The following is a 15,660-nucleotide window of genomic DNA, read 5'->3' on the forward strand; positions in this document are numbered from 1 at the left end:
AGTTACTGTGATATAAATAAAAAGTAACTTTTATTTGTAATGGTAATAAAATATTAAAGTATTGGAAAATAAAGAATTGAGAATGTGAAATTAACTAGAGAATTTTGAAATGAGAAAAGATAGTTCAGGTCACTTTATCCCCTCTCCCCACCCCCACCCTGCCCTGTCTCTCAAATTTAAACTCTCAAAGACTAGAAGATAATGAATGCCACCATGGCTGAGATAGTCTTTGGGTTTATGTCAAGTAAACCATACTCTTTTATAATGTTAAAAAAAGTTTTTCTATAGCTAATTAAAATCCTGAAGTGTATAATGCAGTGCAGCTTTTAAGTGGTCTTTATATGACATGCTTTTTGTTATATTTCTGTTTCTTTGAGGCTTCTTGGCTTGAAGCTCATTTCACATCTGATTTTATGAACCAACCATGAGACAATGGCAGTAAAATAATAAATCAACACAATGATTCAATTAATTGTGTGCCAGTAAGTCACTTAACAATCGTATTTGTTATTCAGTGGTATGTTTGTCATAAAGCTGACATCTGTTTCCATAATTTTTAACAATTATATTATTGCTGTTTTTTCAAATTTATTTTATGAATAATGATAATTTGTGTTCCCCCAAACTTCCATATTCTGCTGTAGTTGATCCCTTTTACTCATGCCTTCTTTGAGGTAAAAAATGCAAAATTTTTACCTTTCAACATTTAGTTTAGTTTTGTTTTGTTTTGTTTTGTTTTGTTTTTGCTTTTTAGGGCTGCATCTGCAGCATATAGAGGATCCCAGGCTAGGGGTCCAATGGGAGCTACAGCTGCCAGTCTACGCCACAGCCACAGCCACGCCAGATCCAAGCCGTGTCTTCGACCTATACCACAGCTCACAGCAACACCAGATCCTTAACCCACTGAGCAAGGCCAGGGATCAAACCCTCAACCTCATGGTTCCTAGTCAGATTCGGTTCCGCTTGCACCACAATGAAAAAATCCTACTTTTCATTATCTTAAAGCTAATTTATAATTATTCAATTGTTGAACTCGAACTTGAAGCGGAAACTGAATCTTTGTGAGATTCACTGATTGAATTAGGTTTTCTTATTCAGCATTGAGTATGGTAATAGTAATTTATACTTCAGGTATGAAAAAAACTGATTTCCCATCCATAAACAATTTATATTGAATTTAAATACTGTGAAATTTTAAAATTTGTGTGGATCTCAAAAAAAGTTAGCTGTTCTATAAGTTAGCAAGTAAGATTTTTGTGTGTAGTTATATGCATTAGATGGAAGTAGTATGTTTAAAAAGTAGTCCCACCTGGCGTAAGAAGGAGGCCAGAGTGAACGTGCTGATTTTTTGGCCTTTCTGAGACTAAAAATAGAAAAGCCCAAAGGAATAGACCCATCCAGCAAATACAATTGGAAAGACTCACTAGTACTTACAAGTTTTCAAAAAACAACTGGGAGCAGGAAAGATGGGAGTGAGATGACTGATGAAACAAGCTCTGAGGCGGCTCCAGAGAAGGAGGAGTAGAAACTGATTGGCCCACCTGAACCCAAAAGAGCCTGGACTGAGTAACTGCCCAGAATGAGCATGGGCAGGATGAAGATATTGGGCTGAAAACAGGAAGATTAGTTAAAGGTCTGTCCATGCAACTAGAACGATGGGGCTCCCTACCCCACTCCTCCATCCCCAGACTAGACACCAGGAGCCTCATCTCAGAAGAAATGGAATGAACTATGTGGGGAGGGTAAGGTTTCTGTTGTGCATCTCAGCACTCTGCAAGTAAGTGTACATCATTCTGGCCTTCGAGGGGTTGCAGGCTGATAGCTGTCTTCCTACATGGTCACATGCAGCTCTTGCCTAAAGTGGAGCTTGCCTGTATCCAGACTCATTGGTGTACACAGAGCTCCTCGTTAATGCTTCCAAGTAGGCAAGAAGACCGAGGAAAGACCTATTTTCACTATTGCACTTGTCCCTTATTTCCAAAGTCCTCATATTATTACAGATGCTTAAATTTCTCTTACGTTCTTATCATCATTTTGATTGTTCATTGAGTGTTTGTTCCCCATTTGACAAATTTTTCACAACTGGAAGCAGAGTGTATTTTCAAAAGTAGTTCACTTTTGGTAGCCCAGTTTTAGAAATCAATTAGAAACTGATTTTTCCTTCCAAGATGTTTCCATTTGCTAATATATTTGTGGGATTTTATTTAGGGACAATTAGTCTTTATATTTTATAACCTTATTTTGAGTTTAATGATAGCATAAGCTAACACTGATATCTAATAATGTACATATATGCTAATTGCAAATTCAGATTTATTTAGCCTCTTGAGTTGTATCTTTTTTCTCTGTAAGAGATACAGTGTGCTTTATTAAAGCTATGGGAAGTGTTGATTTCATTAAGAGGAAGAGAAGAACATTTTTCTTGTCTTCAAAACATTTTAGTAATACGAATTGAGTTGTAGTGTTCAGAAATGTTGCAGTTAAACCTCCTCTCAATTTTTCTCATTTCCTTAAATTTTCATGGATATGCATATGGAGCTATTTTTGTACTCATTCTCAGCTAAATAAATTAGTCCAAATATGCATGACTGAAATTACCTTCTATAAAAATTTCCAAAAGCATTTGAAAAATATCCCAAGGGTAGCAAGTCCATAATATTTTACTTGATTAAAATGCTGTGCCTAGCTTCTGGATGGATATATGATCAGAAGAAAGAATCTAAAATGTAATGAAAGTTAAGCATACTGTTGTAAAGTCCAAAATGATCTTGTCTGACTGAATGAGACTGACCTTGGAGACTAGTGGGAACTTGAAGTGGTAGTTTCCAACATCCGTTCATTTTGGAGTTACTGAGTGTATGAAGAAGATATTATACCTGTTCCTGAAGGTCAGTAAGCGTGGACTTGATTATGCTGAAGTGTAATTTAGATATTGGTTTTAATCTATAGTAGACTTTTATGTTTTATAGTTTGGCTATGACAATTACCATTCTCATGCATCCTTAGGCCAGTTGATATCTGAAGATTCTTAATAAATGGTCCTTGGTTTTATGTTTCAAGAAGTCAGAGGATGGTCATTAACCCCCGCCCCAGTCTCACTTTGATATTAGAAACAAGATACAAAACAAGTTTTTTTAGATCTTGAGAAGACCCTTTTTTTTTTTTTTAATTTTTTGTCTTTTGTCTTTTTTGTTGTTGTTGTTCTTATTGTTGCGATTTCTTGGGCCGCTCCCGCGGCATATGGAGGTTCCCAGGCTAGGGGTTGAATCGGAGCTGTAGCCACCGGCCTACGCCAGAGCCACAGCAACGCGGGATCCGAGCCGCGTCTGCAACCTACACCACAGCTCACGGCAACGCCGGATCGTTAACCCACTGAGCAAGGGCAGGGATCGAACCCGCAACCTCATGGTTCCTAGTCGGATTCGTTAACCACTGCGCCACGACGGGAACTCCAAGAGAAGACCCTTTATAGATATTTTAAATAGATAGCTTGTTGTGGTCTACTGAATAAAATGATAGATTTCTCTTTTCTATTTCACATTTTAAACTACTCTATTAACCCACTTCGAGATGCCTTGTGCTATAGAAACACATTTATTTCTATATTTATTTCTAAATGTATTTATTTTCATCTGAAATTTATGAAAGGAAAATGCACAAGAGGGCATTGTAGCAAAACAATGAAAACAAAACAGCTTTGACACTTGGTTTGCTTTCCTGAGTACTTGGTAAATTGAAGGCTCATTTAGACCTTCAGAATTAACTTCCTTGAACATTCTTAGCAGCAGGCCCTCTACCTGAAATCGTGGTGCTATTTTAGGACTTTGTATTCTTCTTTGTAAATACCAGTTTTTTTCAAAATGAGGTAAATTTCTCAGAAAGAAAAATAAGACATCACACTTATTTAGTGAACAAGATGAAGACAATTGTGATGGGTTTAGGTCAATTCTAATTGGAACAGTTGCAATAAGTGGGTAATTTGAATATTATTGTGTATGGACTGTTTTTACATAATGTAACTCCAGTATAAAGATTGTCTGATCATCTGAACTTGGAGGAAGTAATTTTCCAGGAATGAATACTGAAACATTTGGAGTTACAATTTCAAATAAATTATTTCATTACTTGGTTCCATTCCATATAGGACATTCAAAACCATGTATAGCCATTTTTGTCTAGTTAGTAGTAAAGAGAGTGTATCACTTCTAGAAACAGTATAATGGTGATGTTTACACACCAGTAAGAATTCATTGATGTATAAGTATGGGTACATCTGAAGAAAAGAAAGTTCATATTAAATCTAAAGGCACAGAAATTAGAATCTTTTTCCATTTTTAGACATCTCTTTGTATAAATGAATATATTTATTTATCTTTTCTCTTGATGAATGTTTTTATTCTTTTCTAACAAAGTCTGAAGTTTGTTAGTATGTGTAAATTTTTTCTTCCCTGGCAATTGTCTAAAATACTTTGGTACTTTAATTTTAGATTATTAATTCTTTTTTGTTGTTGTTTTTTGTCTTTATGCCTTTTCTGGGGCCGCTTATACGGCATGTGAAGGTTCTCAGGCTAATTGGAGTTGTAGCCACCAGTCTACACCACAGCTCACAGCAACACCGGATCCTTAACCCACTGAGCAAGGCCAGGGATCGAACCCACAACCTCATGGTTCCTAGTCAGATTCGTTAACCGCTGTGCCACGATGGGAACTCCTAGATTATTAATTCTTTTTAACTTCATGCATCAGTAATTATTTAAATTTTTTAGTTTTACTGCTTTTGGACATCACATTTTCTTTTATTTTAAATCTTCCTCATTGACTTTTTTGGGGTTTTTTTTATTTGTTTGTTTTACTAAAACTGCTCATTTAGTAACTCTTTTAGACTGTACCTGAAGGTACTGAGCTAGTCTGAGTCTTTGCATGAAAACGTGTCCTTAGTCTTTCACTTCATTGCTAATTGGGCTTGACAGAATCGTACATGTAAATAATTTCACCTGAGAATTTTGAAAACTCTGCTTCATTGACTTGTGTTATCTTGTTATCTGACTTTGCTGAAAAGAATTCTGATATCAATATGATTTTCATACTTTTGTAGATAACTGTTTTCTCCCTTCCTCCATCTGTCCCCCCACCCAGCTCCCAGCCCCAAAGATCTTAAAATTTGTGTCCATGGAGTTCTGATATTATACCAGGATGTGATTGTGTGTTTTTAATTATTAGTATTTTTCAGGTACCTCTGCCCCTGAATCTGTCGTTAGCTCAGGGGAATTTTCTTCTTTTATTTCTATGATTGCTTTTTCGCCCAGTTCTCTGTTTTATTATTCTATTAGGCAGTTACTGGAACTTCTAAATCTACCTTCCATTTCTTTTTACCATTTCCACTTTTTACACTAGCTTATGGAGACTCTCCGTCCTTCCTGCCTAGCTCAATAATTTGATCTTTAGCTGGGTCCTTTAAATTATCAGCCCATTTTTTAGGCTCTGTTTTATTATTTTATCAGGCGTGTTTTTAATTTTGTAGAACTCTTCTTCAAAATAGCCAGTTCTTCTGTTGTGGTTGTTGATATACTATTTTTTCATTTCACTGAGAATATCAATTATATTTAAAGTTTTCTTCTGTTTATTTTACTCAGCCTGAATAGTCAGTTTAAATTCAAAGGCCATTTTGCTCGTTTTTCTCCCAATGATTGGTGGTTTGTGGTTGTTAGTATGTATAGTTGAAAGCATAGATGGAGTTTTTGTTACTGGAGAGTATTGTTCCTCAGGCCAGATGATAATCATCCCTCTTGGGGATAGTAATTGCTGGGCAAAATGAGGGAGTACAGCTGGGCAGGGTGTTTCTTGTTGCAGGAGTTTATCTTCTAGGTTTGTGACTTCTTTCCCATAAACTGCCTGCCACTGTGTTCTGTTTCTGTCATCCCACTGTCCACTCTGGGACTCTCTCCATAATTAAAAAATCACATTTGAAAAAATACACACGTGCTTTTGTTATTTATTGACCACGAGCTTTGTGTTTCTCTGGACCTTTACAGTTGCTCTTCTTTGCTTGTTTTAGAGTCAGTTTTCTCTGATTTGATTTTCCTTTTTCTTTTAATCAGATCTCTTCTGATTTTTAGTTTATGGAACTTCCTCAGACTTTCTAGCCTGTGGCAATATTCTTTCTTATTTTCCTGTGCTATTCATGTTTTTTCCTTTTCAAAAATATGTTCTTTGTGAAATTTGAAAGGAAGGGGAAGAGGTAAATGTGTCCTCATTTGCCATCATGATCCAGTTTCTCTGAAAAGTACAGATTTCAAAATTAAGAGAAACTGATAAAAGATGATGAGACTATGTACTGGAGGCATATCAACATATTTTAAAAGGAGAAAATGTGCTGAATGTTTATAGTGCTTAATGAATTTATAAAAGCCATTTATTTAGCGTTAACCTTCCTCATCAGTTCATTTTCCCCTTCAAGAAAACAAATTGAAGCCTCTGACTTTGGAGCAGTTTTTTGGGCAGTGTTTATTGTTAGTCATCCTACTTAAGAAGAACTTGCTTAAGTGGAGTTTTTATTTCATGGTAACAAATGGATTATTTTGGTAAATTCAGCATTCAGCATTGACTCATTTTATTAGGTAGGCATGATATTTTCAAAAGTAGCATGGCATGTCAGCATTTTGATTGGTCACTTTTAACTTAGCAATATTAAAATAAGTAAACCTTAAGTATTTTAACAGGGATTATAAAAGAACTTCACTTTCTTATTCTAGACAAGATTCAGTAAAAAGATAAAGTATTATATTAATAGTCATGCAAAGCAGTAGCCAATTGGCAGAAGTAAATTATCTGTTAAAATGAACAGATTGATATTTTTTATAACCTCATTTTAATTAATTACATTTTTGGAAAATGAATGCAATTTAAAATTTGACCTCAGGCTTGAATGTCATATTTTTCATAATTGTATTTTGAAATGAAGTTTGCTAAAAACTGTTTGGAAGAGAATAAGGAAATATTATCACTGACTTAGTTCTGGTTTTTTATGGTATAAGTACTATACACGTTTTCATTAAACTCTTCAAAAATGGGAAGACATGAAACAACATGTTCTCTTTGTGAAAGTTAGAAATTATTAAATCAGTAAGAATTCCTTTGTACATGAACTGCCTCTTGGAGATGTAGAATATTTGATTTCATTTTTGTCTTTTACTTTTTTTCTAACAAAACCAGTTCCTACTTTAGAGACATCAGTAGCCCATGGGAATGTCTTGCTTTTCTTTTAAAAGTCACCTACTTCGAAAACTGATTAAAAACAGGAGTTCCTGTCGTGGCTCAGTGGTTAATGAACCCGACTAGCATCCATGAGGATGCAGGTTCCATCCCTGGCCTCGCTCAGTGGGTTAAGGATCGGCATGGCTGTGACTGTAGCTGTGGCTGTGTCGTAAGCCAGAGGCTACAGCTCCACTTCGACCCCTAGCCTGGCCCTAACCTGGGAACCTCCATATGTTGCAGGTGCAGCCCTAAAAGATAAAAAGGCCAAAAAAAGAAAAAGAAAACTGATTAAAAACATACTTAAAACTGCCATAATGAATTATATTTCTCAGTACTGCTTAATTTACCAATATGACTACTTTTGGTTAAAAAGAAGTTTATTATAATGTTCAAAACTGTTTATTGAACAGAAAACCTGGACGCAGTCAGAAATCAGAGGTGTACCCATGGAGATATTGAATATGAAAATCTTGATGTGACAGTTTGATATTTCCTTTTAAGGTTTTACTAATCCTGCTAGGGTAATACTAAGTAGTTTTTCTACAAGTATTTGGAGAACTTTCTTTTTGGGTTGGGGGGTGATGATGGTTTTATTTTGCATTTGTTTTGTAATAAGGTTAGAGTGATGTTGCAGTATATTTTTATCATATCTTAGTAAAACTCTTTTATCAAATTGATAGGTGCAGCCTGCAACTGGGTACTTATGAAGATATGTTGCCATGACTAGAAATTTTCATTTCAGTACATTTATTTGACATCTTTCTGATGATTTATTGACCAAAAAACCTGACTCTTGCCTCTACTTTCTTTAAATCCATTTTCTCATTTTTATTTTGCAGCCTTTTGCAAATGTGCAGGTCTCTCACGTCTTCATATCAACCAGCATATTTTTTGACTAATTTTAGTCAGAGATCTTTTTTCCTTTAGTTTTATAGTAATTTTAGCTAATATTTATTGAGCATTTAATTTATGTCTTTCACTACTCCAAGCACTTTTCATGTCATCTACCTTTACTACAGTGCTGAAATAAGTTACTGTTATTATTGCTACTCACAGAAAGGGAAAGTGAGGCCCCGAGAGATTAATTACTTTGTGTGAATCCACACAACTAATAAGTGATGAAACCAGGATTCAGACATAGGCAGTCCACCTCAAGAGCTGGTACTTTTAACTTCTGGATGCTATATTGCTTTTCCAAGTAGTGTTTCCTCTCATTTCTGTTTGAGTCTAGGTTTTTATATTTTTTATCTGGCCCATGCTTACCTATTACATTAAACATTTCTATATTCCCCAAAACTGTCCAAGTGTCAGTTTCATGTAGTTTGCAGCAGAGTAGTTTAATACATGTTATGAATGAGTTTATTTATGGTGTTCTTTGGAATTAAATTTAAGGAGAGTAATTATTACAAGATTCACAGTTAGTCCTAAAAGGATGCGGAAGTGACCTACATATTTGTTTTAATTTTATCCATAATTTCAGTTTCCTAATTTGCAATACTATAAGAAGACATTATCATGTTTGGATTTCATCACTATCAATTAAGATACTATTTTCTTAGAGTTGAAGGCTGAATTTAAGGCCACTTTTTTCAATGTCAGTTATTTGAAAATGTACATATAATTCTACTCATTATAAAATGGATTATTGTCTTAAGTTTTGGTTTTGAAGTCCTCGACTGCATTTCCAGGTCTTTTACTTTGAAATGAGTGAAAGATAAAATGCCTATACGTATTTTGCTCTTTACATTTTATACCAGAATGAAAATAATTTTTTATAACTTCTTTATTAATTTCCAGAATAATTTGAGGTGCAAGTTAAACCCATTTGTACAATATTTGGCTGTGTTTCTATGTCAGCTATTTTACAGTCTTGTATTTATTTATTTATTTATTTATTTATTTATTTTTTATTTTATTTTATTTTCCCACTGTACAGCAAGGGGGTCAGGTTATCCTTACATGTATACATTACAATTACAGTTTTTCCCCCACCATTTCTTCTGTTGCAACATGAGTATCTAGACATAGTTCTCAATGCTATTCAGCAGGATCTCCTTGTAAATCTATTCTAGGTTGTGTCTGATAAGCCCAAGCTCCCGATCCCTCCCACTCCCTCCCCCTCCCAGCAGGCAACCACAAGTCTCTTCTCCAAGTCCATGATTTTCTTTTCTGAGGAGATGTTCATTTGTGCTGGATATTAGATTCCAGTTATAAGTGATATCATATGGTATTTGTTTTTGTCTTTCTGGCTCATTTCACTCAGTATGAGATTCTCTAGTTCCATCCATGTTGCTGCAAATGGCATGATGTCATCCTTTTTTATGGCTGAGTAGTATTCCATTGTGTATATATACCACATCTTCCGAATCCAATCATCTGTCGATGGACATTTGGGTTGTTTCCATGTCTTGGCTATTGTGAATAGAGCTGCAATGAACATGTGGGTGCATGTGTCTCTTTTAAGTAGAGCTTTGTCCGGATAGATGCCCAAGAGTGGGATTGCAGGGTCATATGGAAGTTCTATGTATAGATTTCTAAGGTATCTCCAAACTGTTCTCCATAGTGGCTGTACCAGTTTACATTCCCACCAGCAGTGCAGGAGGGTTCCCTTTTCTCCACAGCCCCTCCAGCACTTGTTATTTGTCGATTTATTAATGATGGCCATTCTGTACAGTCTTGTATTTAAAATGTCCCATGTATTATAAGGAGCCATTGTTTCCTTTTTAAAAATGAGTATGAACTAGAATACAGTATTTTGGAAATTATTTTTTTAGTCAGTGTAATACGAACAGTTATCCTAGCAAAGGAAAAAATCTGAATTAAGATTTCATATTTGGTTTTCATGACTAAATTTCTCTAGCTTAATAGAAGTTCTTCACTAATACATAAGCAAGTTTTTATTTATACACATATTTTAGAAAGTTGTTCCTATTTTGCTTTTTGAGGACTTTCTAAAACACTTGTTAAACACCAAGATGTTTAACAAGTTTTTTAAATTAACTAAGAATTGCAGCAAACCATTGCTCCTGAGAAGATTAAGAATTAAAGAGAACTGGCTTTACCCAAGGTGTGAGCCTGTACCCTGGTGTTTAAAATGCCAACTTCAGGAGTTCCCGTCGTGGTGCAGTGGTTAACAAATCCGACTAAGAACCATGAGGTTGCGGGTTTGATCCCTGCCCTTGCTCAGTGGGTTAATGATCCGGCGTTGCCGTGAGCTGTGGTGTAGGTTGCAGACGCGGCTCGGATCCTGTGTTGCTATGGCTCTGGCGTAGGCCGGTGGCTACAGCTCCAATTGGACCCCTAGCCTGGGAACCTCCAAAAAAAAAAAAAAAAAAAAAAAAAAAACAGACAAATAAATAAATAAATAAAATGCCAACTTCAGAGCCTTTAACTAATAGTGTGGTCCCTAGATCAAATTAAACTATTGCAGGTCCCAGCCACCTCCTGCTGTTCAGGATCCATCCAGCTCTCTCTTCTCAGGTATATATTTTCCTTAGATGAATCTTAGTGAGTAAAGTGCAGGACATGGTACTGGGAAGAGAGAAGAAGGGTTTTATTTTGCAGATTTATTCAACAGTAATTCAGGTGGAATTTTGAATGTGTGTTTGGAGCCGTAATACTGTTTAACATTCTAGTTCATTCCCTTCAGTAGTTACAAAAATTGCTACTTCGTGAAAGTTCGGCTAGTCAGAATATTCCTTTGCTAAAATCTAGCTCTATTATTTTACAGTTCATTCCACCTCACCCCAGGGTTATGTCTACCATAGCACTTAGCATGTAAAGATTTGATTTTCTACAACTCTTGGTCTCCTCTTGTATCCGAAGATAAGAGGGCATTAGCTACAGTGCCATGTAGAAGACAACTCAGAGTTTAATTTGAAAATAGAAGCCTGCTGTTTTGAGGCCCACCTATTGACGTAACAGACAACACTGAGATCTCCTTTATAACTGTTGCATCTGGGACTTATATCAAATTACTGATTTCTCACTTGCCTTTCTTAGCATGTGTTTTCTCTAGTTAGGAGCTTAATGGGGAGAGATACCATTCCTGTCAGATGTCTGTAAAATGTCCTGAGTTCCTTGAAAGATAGGTGTTGTCTGAATGTAAACTCTGGTCAGTTCTCTCAGGCTAAGATAGTGTTTGAATTACTTGCCTCGCCGTTGAAAGTAATATTTACTTTAAAGCAGGTCTCTACTCTGTAAATGGCATGTGTAAACTTACTATAAATAAGTTTATGTCCTGAAAGTTTAAGATACTGACTATATTCAGAGTTGTTAGCATTTCATTTTGTTTTCCCATGTTTACAAAAAAGAGTAGTGAAAATATTTCTGATATTATTATGTCTTATGATATTATATCTCTGGATTAGGTCACCAGTGAAAGTGTGAATTTAATAGACTCATTCTATTAAAATATCTTGTCTGCTTCACAAAGCAGTAACATAATTTGTGTTATTTGTTGGTCTGCTCTCAAAAGACGTTGCATCCAAAAATAGCTGTAAGATGCAATTTTGTTTACTTTTTGGCCATACCTGCAGCATGTGGAAGTTCCTGGGCCAGGGATAGAACCCATGCCACAGCAGCAACCAGAGCCTAAAAACTCTGGATCTTTAACTTGCTGCACCACTAGGAAACTCCACACATAATGCCTTTGTTTTACTCTCTTTAAAAGTCAGGATTTATCATGAAATTCTGATAGTACTATTGAAATTGAAATTAACTTTATTGTAGTACAGTTGTCTCTTGGTATCAGCAGGAGATTGGTTCCAAGATTATTTGGGGCTACCAAAATCCACAGATGCTCACATCCCATGGTCTTTCCTTATTATCTTCGATTCTACATCTGCAGGTGGTTGAACCCATAAATGCAGAACCTGTGGATCTGGAACCCTCCAATGGAGAGGTCTTCTTGTACATTTATTGAAAAAAGTCCATGTAAAAGCAGACTCACTCATCTCAAACCCTGGTCGTTGAAGGGTCAGCTAATGTATTTGTACATGTACGTGTATATGTGAAGAGCCTCTCAGCCTTTAGGTGTGAAAATAGCTTTCAGAATGATAATCCCCATTTAGGTTAGATCTAAAGGATGTTACATTCTTTCCAAAATAATTTATTTGGACAACATTTACATAATTCTTTGTATTTAGTTATTAATCTATTAGTTGCTCATTTTAAATGTTACATTTAAAAAAGATTTTGTTTTGGTTTTGGTTTTTCTTGCTCAGTGTTTTCCATGTCGCTTTATTTTCCACTTTACTTGAAAAGCCAAAAAAAATTCTAGTTTGTTTATTAAGCATTTATTAAACATTTGTATTATTGAAAGCCCTGGGCTGGATGCGTATGGAGCATAAAAAATGATAATGGTGATGATAACAAGGATTGTAAATTCTTGCAATCTTGATTACTTATTGAATTCCAGGCCAGGCAGATGCCCTAAGTTGCTTCTACACATAATGCTTATTTAATCCTCATATCTGGAGTTCCCTCTGTGGCACACTGAGTTAAGAACCCAACATAGTCCCCTTGAGGATACAGGTTCAATCCCTGGCTTTGCTCAGGGGGTTAAGCATCCGGTTCAGCTGTGGTGTAGGTCACAGATAACAGCTTGGATGCTGCGTTGCTGTGTCTGTGGCATAGGCCTGCAGCTGCAGCTCCACTTCAGCCCCTAGCCTGGGAACTTCTGTATGCTGAAGGTGTGGCCATTAAAAAAAAAATTCTCATATCCCTCTCAGGTAGGTGTTATTATTATCCCCATGGGTTATTTACAAATGAAGATACTGAGGCATAGGACGTTTCATAATTTGCTTAAGACAGTGACTCATGAAGATAGGTTTAAAACACAAGCAGTTTTACACCAGAGGCCACACTCTCAACCATTGTGCTATGTTAAAATGAAGACAGGGGTTCCCTCATGGCTCAGTGGGTTAAGGATCAGGCATTGTCACTGCTATGGCTCTGGTTACTGCAGTGGCTTGGGTTCTGTCCCTGGCTGGGGAGTGCACAGGTGCAGCCAGTAAACAAATAAATAAATCATACATACATACATACATACATACATAATCCTACCCTTAAAGACACTTTCATCCTATTGGAAGAATGATGGTATATTCTTAAGGAAAATGCAGTACACGGTGGAGAATGTTAGGTGCTGCACTACTAGTGCTGAAGTGTGGGATGTATTGGAGCTCAGAAGGAGAGATGCATTCCTTTGGGGAGATGAGGAAGGCTTCATGAAAGAGGCATTTCAGCTGAGCCTGGAAGAATGGCAGGATTTTGCCATGTATAACTTAGAGGAGCACATTCTCATTGAAGGGGAACGTGGGAATAAAGGCATTGTTCTGAGAAAATAACACAAGTCTTCAAGGGTAGCAATTAAGCAGCTTGTATAGCGTCCTTGTAGAGGTAGCAGGGAGAAGCTAAGTCAGCTTGCATTATAGGGTTGAAGAAGCAACCTGGGGAATTTGAGCTTCTGCCAGTAATGAGGAGTCTTTGGAGGGTTTCTGTGCTAGAAAACAAAGGTCTGGTCAGAATTGGAAGGACTGAAAGAGAAAGAGAAGGATGGCCCTGAGACTTTTTAAAACCTGGACAGAGAGCATATTTGGGAATTGTACCATATAGTTAAAATATGTTTTACTCTGTAACTAAATAAAAATTAGCATGGCCAAAGCTAATTTAAATACATGGAAAAGAAAAATCTTTGTGCTTACAAAGACCCTTGAATATAATGCACAGATGTTCATTTAAAATTGAAAATTCCACATTATTTTTTGAGGTATTAGTAAATTATAAATTCAAATTATAGGTTATCTAAAAATTGAATTGTTACATTTTCTTTTGTAACTCTAGGAGACTATTTCAATGGAAAAAGATTATCCAAACCAAAATCTGGTCAAGGTACTAAGATTTAATATATCTTTCTTATAATGATGTTATGTCTTAGATTTTAATGTTATTTTAGATCTAACCTTGGAAGACATTCTCTGTAGCAAGTACAACACTAAAGAGAGTTGCACACACAACAAAATTTCCTTTTTAGTCACGTGAATGATTACACGTGAATACCTTATTTCAAAGCAGTGAAATAGTATTCTCTGAACATAGCATTTCTAGAGGAAAGATTTCCTACCATGCCTGTGAGGGGAAAGCTGATACACTTGGAGAAATTTGGGGCCACTCACCAAATCTGTGATTTCCCAACCCATTTGTGAACAAAGTTACACTGAGATCATTATGCAGTCTATGATTTCTCCTTATCATTTTCACATTCTACTTCCTTGGTTATATTGACCTTTGGACTTCGGGCAATAAGTAAAATAAAAAATCTTACTCAATTTAAGTTCGAAAAATTGACTTATTCTGAGCCATTTTTTGCCTGGTATATTTTTTTAGGCATCCGCATGTTACTTTTTATGATTTTGATGTAATAAAGTAATATACTTTTAATTTTAAATGTGTCCCTTTTTCTAAAAGCACCTCTACATAGCATATTGATTCTTTTCAGCTATTTTAGCTGGTTCCTAAGCACCTCCCTTCCAACTTTCCATGAATGTGCTATATACCAAGAAATGATTTTTAACAATTATTTTGGTTCTTCAGATTGTAAGCCATCTTAGCTTACCTGCACGTAAATTATTAAACAAGATAATGGGCTTTCTCCCCTTCTGATCTGTGCCTTGCAGGTTGTAGTTATTGACCTTTCATTGGAGGAATAGGGATAGACATAGTGAATGCTTTTTATCCCATTTCTGCATATTCAAATCCCATCTAAACACCAGGTCTAATTTCACATCTGTTACAAGTGTGAAATGAAGATGAAAGAGATATTAATTGCCATTTTTATTTTCTTTATTTTCAACTTTCTAAGCCAAGGTTAATAAATGAGTAGCATTTTTTTAAAAATCATTCTTCTTACCTGGATGTAGTTAAGAATTATATTTTTGCATTTTTAAATCTTCTGTTTATTATTTCTCATTCCCTTTGTATTTTTATTTCTATCAAGTCTTACTCTTCTACTAAAGAGGAGATGACTGGTGGCAGACTTAACTGTCTTCTTTATTTACTCTTTTTAAAGGCAAAATGTTTATCTGAATTATATCCGAGTGTTGGGTCACATGATTACCATCTATATTAGTCCCTGTAATTTTAATTGTTTAAATATTTCATAATTAAAAAGGAAAAGATAGACCAGAGGAAGTTTATGGAAAGCTTTGACTTCTAGCCAAAAGAGCTAGAACATTAACTCTTGGTAATGGGGGAAATAGTGCCTGTTTTTAGTAGAAGCACAACTTGATGAAAGTGGAACTTTAAAAAAAACTTTGGCATCCGTCTTTAGAATGATCTAGAGAATGATAAGGCTGAAGAAAAGGAATGTGAGTGAGTTTAGCATTCTAATTTTTAAGCACTAAG

General features: G+C 35.7%; 1 protein-coding gene across 20 annotated transcripts in view; it reads left to right on the forward strand.

The window, feature by feature from the left end:
* COMMD10 (COMM domain containing 10) overlaps positions 1-15,660 on the forward strand; it is a 236,814-nt gene that overhangs the window by 157,719 nt on the left and 63,435 nt on the right. Inside the window, exon 7 of one of the 20 annotated variants that reach the window (XR_014836340.1) lies at positions 14,101-14,148. The gene's annotated coding sequence lies outside the window, so the exon portion shown is untranslated. 20 annotated transcript variants of the gene reach the window in all.

Source organism: Sus scrofa, chromosome 2, assembly GCF_054392235.1.
Source record: "Sus scrofa isolate SSC_HxYL_T2T_F1_AM1 chromosome 2, Sscrofa_HxYL_maternal_Yorkshire_Landrace_v2.0, whole genome shotgun sequence".
In the NCBI taxonomy this organism is placed as follows: domain Eukaryota; kingdom Metazoa; phylum Chordata; class Mammalia; order Artiodactyla; family Suidae; genus Sus; species Sus scrofa.